General features: G+C 46.8%; 1 non-coding gene across 1 annotated transcript; it reads left to right on the top strand.

Annotated features, from left to right (window-relative positions):
• The first annotated feature begins 13,300 nt into the window (after window positions 1-13,300).
• LOC124650824 lies at window positions 13,301-13,459 on the top strand. Its single transcript, XR_006987235.1, has one exon. It is a non-coding gene; the product is annotated as a U1 spliceosomal RNA (small nuclear RNA).
• Window positions 13,460-14,091: the final 632 nt, after the last annotated feature.

The raw sequence follows: 14,091 nt of genomic DNA, 5'->3' as shown, positions 1-14,091 counted from the left end.
GAGGTGCGGCGTAGGATACTCGGCGTTGGGTCGCCGTTGGAAGGAGATGGTGCCACACTGGAGGAATTTCCCATTTGTCTTCTACCCTTATTCCTTGCAGCAGAAGAAGTAACGAGAGACAGAGGGGGGCGATATATGGCAAGGCAACTCTCGTGGGCAGTGGTGAACATGGCAACATGGAAGATTGAGTTGAGTTCATGTCGTGAGGCCGCAGATGGAAGTAGCTCAGAAATTCCCGAAGAAATTTGGTTTCTAGGAGGCGTGAATCCACGGTCCATCCAAACCATGAAGAAGATGTATTCACCCGGATGGGAATTAGGGAGCATTGCAGGCACGCGCAACCCGCCGACGGACTCCTCCGCCAAAACACCATACACAACGAAGTCTTCGAGGAAGAGCCTGCCGACAGTGGAGCACGAGAAGTTGGAGCTCGTAACCCACTCCTTCTTGGCCTTGCCGGCCACGGCTTTCGGAGCCAATGGTGATGGTTGTAGGCAGAGATGGATAGAGGAAGAAAAGAATTGGACTTTTTTTTTGAGGTGAAAAAGAAGTGAACTTTGGCGAAGCTTACCAATGGCGATTGTGGCATAAGCGAGGAACAAGAAGAGACTGCGGGTGAAATGACTAGGGCTAAAACTCTCTAGTCATTTCCTCGTCTAATATAATGAAGAGGAAAATCACAGGATTCACTACCTCAACTAATCTATCGAGGCGTATTCGCATGGTGCTGCTTACGAGAAGCCTGCGGTGGAACCGATCTGATGCGAGAAAACACAAATCCCTAACGCAGTTATTTCTGACGGCTTTTATTTGTCGCATCAACGCAAGCAACGAAAATGTGTGTGCCTCAGCGTTTAAAACCGCCAGAGCCCGCCAACGGTGTTGTAGTGCGTGTGCATGTTGTCAACTTGTTATGAACTCAACTTGCAAGACACATTTATCCACGGTTCAATTTATACTCTATAAGTTTTCATGATATGTAACTAATTATACACTAGAACCTACTCTATAAGTTTTCATGATATGTAACTAATTATACACTAGAACCACCGCAAAGATACTTGTTTAACGTTAGGATTTCTATTATAATATTGTAGGTTATTATAATATATACTAAACAAACATACATACACAAAAATACAAATGTATTCACTACATAGTTTATGCAACTCTGAAAAATAATTTAATGAAAACGTCCATTGCAACCTAGAATTTAAAACTAGCATGAGCAAAGTTTGAAGCTATATACATAACAATTATTATAACAAATAAAACACTACAGTTAAGTAGTGTGAAACATCCTTATGTTGTCAACTGTGCGATCTAATAAAGATGTACTCATTAAGAATATGATATGATATATGTTTAAGAAAAGTATAAAAGTTTAATACAAAATATATTTATTTTTATTTGCCTTGAGTCAAAATTTATTTTGGAACCGGCTTTTACCGTAGTGTGGACTGGCTCCAGGTCTGACCGTCTATTTGAGGATGTGAGGCGGAGAAAAATACGAGCTTCACGTTGAGATTGTCCATGACTGTCTTCCATAGGTAGCTCATGCGGTTCCCTTCTTGATATGTCGTATGGATGATTTATCTAAAAAAGATTTGCGGGATGTAAATCATCCGTTCTACGTGAGATAAAATGCCCCATTATCGAGAATTTATCGGCAGAAATGGATATTAAGTCTGTGTCTGTGTTTAGTGGAAGGCAAACCTAAGACAAAGTCAGTGCCAATGCCTGACTAAGCTGGTCGTGGAATTGGTAAAGAAGTGTAAAGTCGTTCAAGATTAAATTTGGACTTAGCTTGTATGCATGTAATGCACAAATGGACAAAGCGGTCGTGAGAGCATGCACACACTGACTTCTCACACATCCAAAATGATCCACCAATCTAACTTCATGAGATTCTCGTGAAATAAAAGTCGAAAGACACTAAAAGTGTTGTCATTAGCAACAAATTCCATGTCAGCTCAAGGTCCAACTGTTGTTTCTCCTAAAAGAAAACGAAACCTGGAAATTCTTCTAGACAACAAGATACCAACATGTGAAGAAGACATCCATTAATTAATGAGTGTCCGATGCTCTTGCGACTCCAAAGGATTCATCTTGTTTCGCAAGAAAGGACTGCTGCTTATTCATCTCCAACTTGGTTCTACTCGCAAAACAAAGACAGATCTTTGTTGGTTGGTTGGCATGAGTTGAACGGGTGCGTCAGGAAGCAAGATAGCGAAGCAGTGTCGTCACCAGGAACTGCAGCCATACATGGGCACCATCCATCCATGCCTCCTTAATTGGGACGAACATAGTTGACGTGCCTGATTTTCTGTCCGTACGTACCTTTGGACCATCTTTGCCGTTTTCGAACACTTGTGAGTTGTGATGGACGGGGACCATGTAAACCTTCTTCCTCTCCCACCTGTTGTTTTCAGTGTGAATAGATTCAGCAGAATCTCGGTCACGCGACGAAAGGTTGGCCCTCTTTGTTCTTGTTTTCGTACACGACAGAGATCAAGGCACGTCACTACAACGCAAAGGTTTTTGTATAAACAGGGTTTGCAGTTTTGCACAAAAGCATCTCTACCATACACCCATTCGGGCCAAAACTGAAAAATAACTGTAAATTTACTGTACCAGATCGAAAACGAGTTCCACGTAGATATGACAAAAAAGTCCAGCCCTGATTTTTTTTTTTGTAGCAACCCCTGTCGCGGCTCCATATGTTGGATATACTTAGACCCGCAGATACGGTTTGGTGTTTTCCCATCGCGTCGAAAATCACCCGCCGGAAATCACCCCCACCTAAACTTTTAGCTCGGCTCTACGCGGAACCCTCACGGTGCCACCACCGCCTCCAGCCCTAGATATCGCACTCTCCTGTCTCGCCGCTCCACCGAGAAGCGCACCCACTACCAGCACCTTCGTTCCCCGTCGCTAGAGCCGAGGCGCACTTGCTATTTCATCTTCTAGCGCAGCCGACCGCCGCCGCCACAGATTCCGGTGGAAGTGGCAGCGGAGCCTGCACTCGGGTCGTAATGTCTCTTTTCTAGGCCTCTCTGATCCCTTCGTCTATGGCCCTCGTTCGTGCCCTCGGCCTGTGCGGCTCCTTCCGCCCTCACTACGCTCGGCTCTCTGCTCTCGTTCGTCTGCCTTGCCGCCACTCGAAGGTATGATTCCGCCCGTACTTTCGATTTTATTTCATTTAGCTACGATTTGTTGATATATCGGGCCGATTCGTGGAAATAGATGATTTTGTGGAGCGAATCGTGGAGTTCGGTGAGGAGCCGTGTGTCCTCTTTGCGAAGAAAATGATCTGTTTCTTCGGAGAAAGTATCTCCGAGCTCCGAATGAGGAGGACACCAAGCTGATGATGGCTATGAATAAGGCAAGTGGCTGGCCAAAGATGCTTGGAAGCATCGATTGTATGCACTGGACGTGGAAGAACTGCCCGACACCTATAACCATTGTGCTTGAAGCAGTGGCCTCGTGATATGTTGATTTAGCATGCATGCTTTCTTTGGCTTTCCTGGATCTTTAAACGATATCAATGCTCTGCAAAGATCACCTCTTTTTGATAAGCTTGTCAACAGCGAGGCACCGGCTTGCAACTTTGCCGTTAATGGCCATCAATATACAATGGGGTATTATCTAACACACGGGATCTATCCAAAATGGTTCACATTTGTGAAAACCATCGCCAAGCCCGCAACCAAAATGGAAGATCACTTTGCAAAAATGCAAGAAGCATCTCGGAAGGACATAGAGAGAGCCTTCGGTGTTTTGCAAGCTAGGTTTACAATTGTTCGAGGGCCGGCTAAATTTTGGGATAAGAAGATCCTTCATGATATCATCACTGTCTGCGTGATCATGCACAATAATATCATCGAGGATGAGAGGGATATGGATATCACTTTTGAATTTGACAATGTCGATAGTCGTGTCAAACCTACCAGAAATCCTAATCGGATCAAAGCATTCCTTGAGACATACAAGGAAATTGAGGACAACAAGAAGCATATGCAGCCGCGAGATAATTTTGTGAAGCATCCTGGGAAGTGTTTGGCCGCAAATTTAGTTTTCCTTATTCCGTTCTTAATTTATGTGAACATGTTGTTTTCTCCTATTTGAACCATTCATTTGTTTGTTTAATTATTTGATTTGAAAAATTATTGTAATTTGGATGATGTTTGTATTGTGTGATGTTGGAACAATAATCTTATATAACTAAGAAGTTCATCCCCACTAACATATTTCTCTAAGCATCCTCCCGTCCACATCATCTCACATGCAACCTCAGATATATCTAACCCAAAGCCAGCCGATGGGAGAAGAGATGGTTTACAATAACTGATATTTAAGCCTTCCATGTATTCTTAAGCCGCACCATCAACAGTGTGTATTATTTTCTCCTCCACTCTTCTGCACTCGGGTGTGCCCTCTCCTCTTCTTCTTCCACAAACACATCATTAATTTTCATGTGTCCTTCCAGAGATGCCTCCTTTCGTCTCCCGGGCTATCATGTCTATATGAATCGAGTTCTACACAAGCTGACTCCTCGCAGATGAAAACTGCCAAGGCAGTGGCGTTCTTCTTCAATCTTTTATTGGTTCTGCTGCTCCTCCAGCTGATCTCCTATCCCTCCACCGGATTCCACCGTCATGCCACCGCACTACAGCCCTGTGATGTCCTACTAAGCTTTAGCCACGTCCAGACGTCCTCCCAGCAGAAGCCTCGATCAGTCGATGGTTGCGCTAGAACAACATGGCTGCAACTTTACCAGCCCACAGGACCTGGAATTTCAATCACATCAGGAGGTTTCCTTGAAGATCACCATCCCTTGCGGGCACTACTATCGTATTGGAACTGCAGATATCGAAACCATCTGAGTACTTATTGTGATTTCCTAAATACTTTTAAATTTAAATAATTACAACTGCAGAAATCAAAGTCATCTTCGTGTAGTACCTTCCCATGTGACATCTAGATTTCTCCTCTTTTGTCCATCGTTTCCGTGCATTTTCTTTTGATTCCTTTGGCGCTACTCGCTGCATCTTTCAAGTCCAAGGCCTCCCTTTTGTTTGTGATTGATTCCTGCCAGTTCTTTTGCTACACTAAATTTGTTACAGCTTTCCACCAATTTTGATTTTGAGCAATTACTTTGAAAAACTCTTGCAGGAACAAAGAAAGATCTGTTTACACTACTGGGGTTAATGTTAGAATAGACAAACTGTATACGTACCGTATACGTATAGGACTCTTGTAATTGTACCCATATATAATGAGAAGAACCATACCCGACGAGGCACGTCGGGACGCACACATCTTACGTTCCTTACGATTCTTTCATGGTATCAGACGCCGCGACCTGACCTAGGGTTCTCGCGCCGCTGTCTTCCGCTTCCGCAGCTCGTCGCTGCCATGATGGCGTCCGGATCGTCCGCCGACTCCACGGCTTCGACGTCCGCTTCTTCCGCGGGGCTCTCCGTCCCGCCCGCGGCCTCGGTCGCCGGATCGCTCGCGGCATCCACTCTGAGCGCCGGCCCTGGCGCGGTTCCGCCGGGTGCGCTCCAGCCGGGCGCGGTTCCGCCAGGTGCGCTCCCAATCGCGGCCCCCGTGGCCTCATCTGCTGGCGCGATCCCGCCGATCCCGTCCGTGCAGATCCTGCCGCTCCCGTCCGGCACGGACGTGACTCCGTCAGCTTCCACCACGATGGCTGCAATTCTATCAGATGCATCGATCGCGGTATTCAGATTCCCTGGCCGCGTCCATGCAGCATATGGAAGGGTTTGGTACATACCCTGGGTACAACAACTACCCACAGATGGCCGGGCTTGGCACGTACCCTCTAGCGCTCGGGTTTCCACGGCCGCCGCTGCTGCCTCACGCCGGCACGCCGTCGCTGCCGTATACTGGCACCATGCCCTACAGCACGCCGCCCGGTTTTCGGCCTCAGCCGCAGCAGCCGCCATCTTACGGCGCCGGACCGTTCAACAACCATGCGTTTCCCAACATTGTCACCATCGCGTCGGCTATCACCATCAAGCTCACTAGCGATAACTACATGTTTTGGCATGCTCAGGTTGGTCCGCTGCTCCGCAGCCATATGTTGATGGGCTATGTTGATGGATCCTTCGTCTGCCTCGACCCTCATGTCGTCGTCAGCCACGCCGGCGGTCTACACCAACAGCCGAACCCGGCGCACCAGCACTGGATTCAGCAGGACCAGGCAATCCTCTCGGGTTTCGTCTCTTCGATGACGGAGGGTGTCTTGGGTATGATCATGTTCGCCGGTACTTCTCGCGAGGCTTGGGAGACCTTGAGTGACGCTTTTGCGTCGACATCTATTGCTCGTGCCTCGGCCCTCCGGCAAGAGATGGCTGACTTGAAGAAGGACAACAAGACCATCAATGTCTACTTCCATCAGATGAAGGCCCTCTCGGACTCATTGACCAGTATTGGGATGCCTCTCCGCGATGATGAGTTTATCTCTTCTCTCCTCGCCGGCCTCGGTGAAGAGTATGATGCCCTGTTCGAGGTGGTCAATGCTCGTACCACTCCTATGCAGATTCGCGACCTGTTTTCGCAGCTTCAGAGCTGCGAGCAGCGCAAGCTGGCGCAACGCCGCACTCACGGAGGTGCTGCTCACTATCCGGCGGCGCACGCTGCTGCCTCCACTCCCGCCGGACCTGTCGCTGCATGGACTGCTCGTGGCAGCCCCCGACCCTCTGCCCCACCGCCAAGGACGGCGCCCCCTCCCGCGGCTCCTAAGCCGACTGCTAGGCGTGGCAGTGTCGTCTGTCAGCTCTGTGGAGTCCCTCGTCACACTGCTTCTCGGTGCTACAAGCGGTTTAACCGTGACTTTCTCGGCATCGGCAATGATGGGCGCGACACCGAGAAGCAACTCTCCATGGCGATGACTGCTTCCCATGGATCCTCCTCTGGCGCTCCTCAGGTTGCAGACCCGGCATGGTATGCAGACTCTAGCGCCACTCATCACATTACTCATGAGTTGGACAAGCTTACCTCTCGTGAGCCCTACCACGGCACCGACCAGGTTCACACAGCCAATGGTTCAGGTATGCGCATTCATAATATTGGTCATGCTATTTGACCTACTCCATCCTCTAGGTCTCTAGCCCTTAATCGTGTCCATGTTCCTAAAGCAACCCGTAATTTGTTATCTATGAGTAAACTTTCATCTGATAATAATGTATTCATTGAACTTCATCCTCATGATCTTTTTGTTAAGGACCGGGACACGCGGGCACCCATTCTTAGAGGTCGTTGCAGTGGTGGTCTCTATGAGATTAAAGCTCCTATCATCAAGCAAGCACTTAGCAGCGTCAAGGTGTCTCGTGATATGTGGCATCGTCGTCTAGGACATCCAGCATTACAAGTCGTTCAACATGTTCTTCGTAGTCATGAATTACCATCCCTCCATGAGTCCAATAAGATTGAGTCAGTTTGTGATGCACCGTCGGCAAGGGAAGAGTCATCGGTTACCCTTCTCCTTGTCTACTCGTGTAACAAAGTTTCCATTAGAGATTATTTATTCCGATGTATGGGGTCCTGCCCAAACCTCTCGTTAGTGGACATCGTTTTTATGTCAGTTTTGTTGATGCTTATAGTCGTTTCACTTGGCTCTACTTACTTAAGCGTAAATCTGATGTCTATGACGTGTTTCTTCATTTTCAGAATCATGTTGAACGCCTGTTAAGTCGCAAGATTATTCATGTCCAAACTGACTGGGGGGGTGAGTATGAGAAACTTCACCCCTTCTTTCATAATTTGGGTATCTCACACCATGTGTCTTGTCCTCACACTCACCAACAAAATGGCACTGCCGAGCGTAAGCACCGTCACATTGTTGAGACCGGTCTTACCTTGCTTGCTCATGGGTCTGTCCCCTTATGCTACTGGAGTGATGCTTTTGCTACTGCCTGTTTTCTCATCAACAGGCTTCCTAGTCGCACAATCGATATGAAAACTCCTCTTGAGCGTCTTCTCAAGGAAACACCGGACTACACCTTTTTTAAGGTGTTTGGTTGTGCTTGTTGGCCTCATCTTCGACCATATAATGATCATAAACTTGAGTTTCGATCTAAGAAGTGTGTGTTTTTGGGCTATAGTTCTCTTCATAAAGGATACAAATGTCTCCATGTTCCCTCCAATCGAGTCTATATATCTAGAGATGTCATCTTTGACGAGAATGTTTTTTCCTTTTGCTAACTTGCCCAACTCACATACCCTACCACCTATATCGGAGTCGTCTTTACTTTCAGCTGACCAATTTATGGATGATGCATATGCCTCGCCGTTGCTTGCTAACCATGGTGTAGGTACTAGACGAGGAGGTCGACTGGAAATTTTAATCCCGCACGCGCCGCCACGGGACGTCGATCAACATGCCCCTATTATGCATGGCTTGCTGCCAATGCATGGCTCGTCCTCGGGCTGCGTGCAGCCATGCACTCCAGCCGCTCCAGCCAGCCTCGCCTCGGGCTGCGTTGAGCTATGCAGTGGCTCGGCTGGAGCCTCAGCCGGCTCCGCCTCGGGCTCCGTGCATGCATGCGAGCACATGCACATGCCCGCACCTGGTCTGGCTCCTGCTGCTCCTGGCAGGCCCGTGCATGCTCCTTCCTCCCTGGACGAGACGGGGAACCTGCATGCGACGCGCCCGGCCGCAGACGCGACGCACACGCCAGCGCGTGCTCCTGGCGCGGTCGTTTCTGCCGGGCCGCTGGATGCGACGCGCACGCCCGCGCGTGCTACTGCTGACACCAACAACACTGTTGATGATGGCCTGCTGTCCCCTGCTGCTCCGACGTCTGTGTCCCCTGTCTCCCAGACAGTGACACCGCCTGTCTCCTCGCCTGCGACAACTACTTCCTTGCCAGAAATTGCACCGCCCGTTTCGTCTGCTGCTCCTGTTCCTCCGCCGACTGGCCCTGTGACACGCCTGCGTCGAGGTATTCAACATCCTAAGCAGCGCACTGACGGTACAGTTGCTTGGAATTGTATTTTTCAGGCTTATTCTGCGTCGAAGCATACTCAGGAACCCCGGGATTATAAAGAAGCTATGCGTATTCCGCACTAGCGTGATGCTATGGAGGCGGAGTTTTCAGCTCTACAGGATACTGGCACTTGGCGACTGGTCCCTCCTGTTCCTGGTGTTAATTTGATTGATTCCAGGTGGATTTTTAAGGTCAAACTTCATGTTGATGGCTCTATTGAGAGGTACAAGGCTCGTTTAGTTGCTAAGGGATATAAACAACGTTATGGTCTGGACTATGATGAGACTTTCAGCCCTGTGGTGAAACCTGCTACCATTCGGTTATTACTTGGTATGGCTCTCTCTCACCGCTGGTACCTTCGCCAGCTTGACATTCAGAAAATGCCTTTCTTCATGGCTTTCTCGATGAGGAGGTTTACATGAGGCAACCTCCTGGCTTTGTTGATTCTGCTCGACCGGATCATTACTGTCGACTGATCAAATCACTATATGGACTGAAGCAGGCACCTCGTGCTTGGCATGCTCGTCTCAGTTCAGTTCTTGGCTCCTTGGGTTTCTCCCCGTCAGTGGCAGATACGTCCTTGTTCATTCTTCGTCGCCCGGATGTGACTATCTTTTTGCTGGTCTATGTTGATGATATCATTGTTCTCAGCTCATTGGAAGGTGCTATTCCCAGCTGATTGGCAAGCTTCGGTCTGAGTTTTCTGTGAAGGATCTTGGTGCTCTCCATTATTTCCTGGGTATTGAAGTCTCATCACCTTCCGCTGGTCACCTTCTGCTTCAACAGCGTAAGTATGCTTTGGAGCTTCTTGCGCGCGCTGGTATGTTGAAGTGTGCTCCTGTGACTACTCCTATGGCATCTTCTGAACGTCTGTGCAGCTCGGATGGTGATGTCCTTTCCCCTGATGAGGCCACTCAGTACCGCAGTATTGTTGGAGGTCTTCAGTATCTCACCGTGACACGACCAGACTTATCTTTTGTGGTCAACAAGGTCTGCCAATTCCTTCATGAGCCTCGTACACCTCATTGGTCTGCTGTCAAGCGGATCCTTCGCTATGTGAGTCACACTATTCATTGTGGCTTGCATTTTCGGTCCTCTTCCTCCACACTACTGTCGGCTTTCTCTGATGCTGACTGGGCTGGCAATATGGATGATCGGCGATCCACGGGGGGATATGTTATATTCTATGGAGGAAATCTGATCGACTGGAGTGCACGGAAACAGTCTACTGTCTCGAGATCGAGCACTGAGTCTGAGTATAAAGCTCTTGCTGATGCTACAGCTGAGCTTGTTTGGGTCCAATCCTTATTGAGAGAGCTTGGTGTGATCCAACATCGACCTCCAGTCTTGTGGTATGACAACATTGGTGCAACTTATTTGTCATCCAATCCAGTTTTTTATGCGAGGACGAAGCATATTGAGGTGAATTTTCACTTTGTTCGTGAGCGTGTGTCTCGGAAGCAACTTCAGATTCGGTTTATCTCGTCTAAGGATCAAGTTGCTGATATCTTTACTAAACCACTCCCTTTACCTTTGTATGAGCATTGTAAGCGCAATCTCAATCTTTCATTAGTTGAGATTGACGGAGGGTGTTAGAATAGACAAACTGTATACGTACCGTATACATATAGGACTCTTGTAATTGTACCCATATATAATGAGAAGAACCCTACCCGACGAGGCACGTCGGGACGCACACATCTAACGTTCCTTACGATTCTTTCAGTTAAAAGCTGTTCCGTAATTTGCTACACTAAAACTTGCGTTCGGCTGCTGAAGACGACGCAGTAGGTGACACTGAATCTTATTCATGTGCAGCAAGGAACCCATGGTTACCCCCTTTCCCAACACAATCCTTGAAAATTCTAAGGCCATGTATGGATTCTAGGCCCCGACAATTTCTGGTAAGGAAAGGATGAACATCAACTGATCAGTTTGCATAACGGTGTCGAGTTCTTTTTCATGGATTGCCAGAATTGCAGTGAACTTTTGCTAGAAGTACGTGGATAGTTTTGCTCTAGGTGCTTACCATTGTTTATGTTTATGTTCCTACTCTTTTAATTCTAGCGCACTTAAACAAATGAATTGGTACTCATGACAATTTCTGTTCTTAATGCAGATATGAAGATTGATTTTCATCGAGAGTGCGTATAGCACAATAACTCTTAACTTTCTGTAGTAATAATATGTGTGTAACCTTTTACTTTTCTTTCAAGCAAGAGGTTAAGTCCTGGCTTCTAACGAGTCGAGGGATATACCGAATTCCAATTGTCAGCATGTTTATATACTTAATTATGTACGTGGTCTCAGATTACTTATATATTGTACAACTGCATTTAGCAATAAACTTATTCACAGAATTTACTTTTGTGCCATATTTATAATTACATGAATATACAATTATCACTACTTCGTCTTTTGATTGTATATCTTTAGCACAAATAACTATTTTATCTATGTTTAAGATTAAAAGTTTCCGCAGCAAGACGCGGGGCATCATCTAGTAATTTTAATTTGTATTACTATATACTAAGGTTAAATATACAAAAAAAAACCCAGCAAAACCCTGTTTTGTGATGCCCGACGATTCGGCGGAACGGACCGGGCATACTCGAAACCGTAAAAAGTTATTCCAATTTACGGTAATGGTATGCGAGATATGTTTTACGACGACACTTTGAGCATTAAAAAAACCGATGCAGTTAACCGCATCCGCGTTATGCTGTTCGGTCAGATGTGGTATCTGCTAGAGATGCTCTTATTAGATTTGGCATATTGCAGATTGAATGCAACGGTACACGAGTGGCTGTCTCCATGCTTGTAAGCGTTGGAGGGCGAGAGGACTGTGCTTCAGGGCTCCTAGCGCGAATACGTTTTCGACTGCGTGGCAAAGTTTATGTTAAAATAGTGTGCTTGATGATTGTGAGGAGGCTGGTGATCAGTGTTCCACAATGATCTTCTTGCCAAGTGAGGGCGGTAGCATGAGTTGACTTCGTTCTCTGGTGGTGCTCCTGTAGCACCAAATCTCGATTAACGTGGTGAAAATCCTAGCTTTCATCGGTTGATTGTATTGTTTGGATATTGTTCGAATTTTCCTGGGGTGAAACCCCCTAACCCGGTTTTGGTTGTTAGATCAGGTGACAATGGACTTCTGCATTGTTCTCTTCTTTGATGTGTTGTTGTAGGAGAATTACTTTTGCAATCTCGATGTTATCTACGGTGGTGGTTGTTTACTACCACTGCGGATCGCTGATCACTTTGTTGGGACCTTGTTATTCTATTTTTTCCTCTTTATGTTCTTTTGGCTGTGTGAATCTTTATTGTCTCGACTAATATTTCTTTGTTTTGGAAAAAAATACGATTAGTTCTTGATATTACGTTATCACAGGGAACGGGTATCAACCACTGTGGGTTTTGAAACTTCTGAATATTTCAAGTATCTTCTGCCAACTCCTTCATTCGCTTGCCTTCTACCTTTCTACTTGACTGAATAGGCAACAGTTCTGCATATCCACCTGCAAATTGGACAGGCAGTAACAAATTTAGTTTAACCCAAGAACGGAAACAAGAATCACTGTAAGAGCATCCATATAAGCAATACCCGAATGAGCACCAACTGCTACCAATAAGGCTGGCTACTTTCACTGGTTATGCATAGCAGTAATACTCAGATTTGTTTGTACTCAGCAAACTGGGCTTCACCAAGTAAATGTACGAATTTTTTTGTAGGAACCATGATGAAAACCCTTTCTCCATCCTCCAGTTACTGAAAAACGAGGATTTACAATGCAATCCTACTCTACTAAGACAAACATGTCAGCTGATTTTGATTTATAGTACTTAGGTTACATCTTCAAGGTTAGCTGCAGATCATCTGCTGCTATTTGTTTCAGCCAGCAGTCCGCTTTATGTTTTGATTGGATAGCTGCATCTGCTAAGTTGGATAGTGTCATCGTATTGGCACTGTTGTGGCTGCCCATCTAATTGCAGTTAGGCTGGGCTCGAGAAAGGGCGTAGTTAATTTTTTCTTTTCTTTTTGAGCATACAAAACCGGGACAAGTTTGCACTTCGTAACAAAATCAAAATAGGGTTGAGCTGTGTCATCCCGTTTGGCCCACGAAGCCCAACTCCCGGACGTTGTTTGAGCCCGTCGGCGAGCACTTGGGACTCTGGGAGGCAACGTGCCCGAGCGAGCTAAGTTGGGTGTTTAGTCCCATACTGCTTACTAACAGAGGGATACACCTCGGATGATCCTTTATATAGGCCACCTGGTGCTACCTTAAAACTTACTTACCTGGACGGGGTCAATGGTTGATCAAGAAGATCCATGGCCTGGATTAGTGGCCTCCATTGCACTTGGGAGAATCACTACTTCACCATCTCCTCTTGAGGAGTATGGACGTCATAATTTGTGATAGAGGGGTACGCGTTCGCGCGGCCCCTACCAATTTTCAATTCAAATGTTTTGAATCTGATGACTAATATTTGCCTAATGTAATCCTTCCTTTTGAGGTGAACACGAGCAACGAGATTCTATTGATTAAAGCATACACGCTTGTTTGTGTGTTAGCATTGTTGTTTCTGATATATAGTATACACTTTATTATGAACTTGCACACGATATCTGTATTCCATTCCAAACGTCCTGGAAAGTCCTGGCAGGTTTCAACGTCTCACACAGAAATGACTGGGAGTTCTGCTTTTCAGCGCGTTCTGGGGTTTTCTAGCTGACGGCTTTCGGAGCGAATTAAAGGTACTGAAGCTCAGCATATCCATTGCTAACTGCAGCTGTTTACAAGAGAGAACATCGGTCGTTTGCCTTCGTCATGTGCTCCAGCGTTTTGCTGCACCGGCGCACTAAATTCTCCGCAGTACCAAAAGACGCTTGCCTGCCTCCTGGGAGGTAGTAGGGTTTAGGACTGAAGGGGGAGGTGGCACGAATCTGCGACACTTTTGCTGTTGCGGCACTGTTGTCAGGGGTCTTCGAAACATTTCATGGTCCTGTTGAGGGGGACGAGGTAGGTCGAAAACACGTGGTATACTACTCCAGTCTCACGATATATAATATCGGCCGGGT

The sequence above is a fragment of the Lolium rigidum genome, chromosome 4, assembly GCF_022539505.1.
Source record: "Lolium rigidum isolate FL_2022 chromosome 4, APGP_CSIRO_Lrig_0.1, whole genome shotgun sequence".
Lineage (NCBI taxonomy): Eukaryota > Viridiplantae > Streptophyta > Magnoliopsida > Poales > Poaceae > Lolium > Lolium rigidum.
The sequence above is the reverse complement of the archived record's forward strand: the minus strand, read 5'-3'. Positions and strand labels throughout refer to the sequence as shown.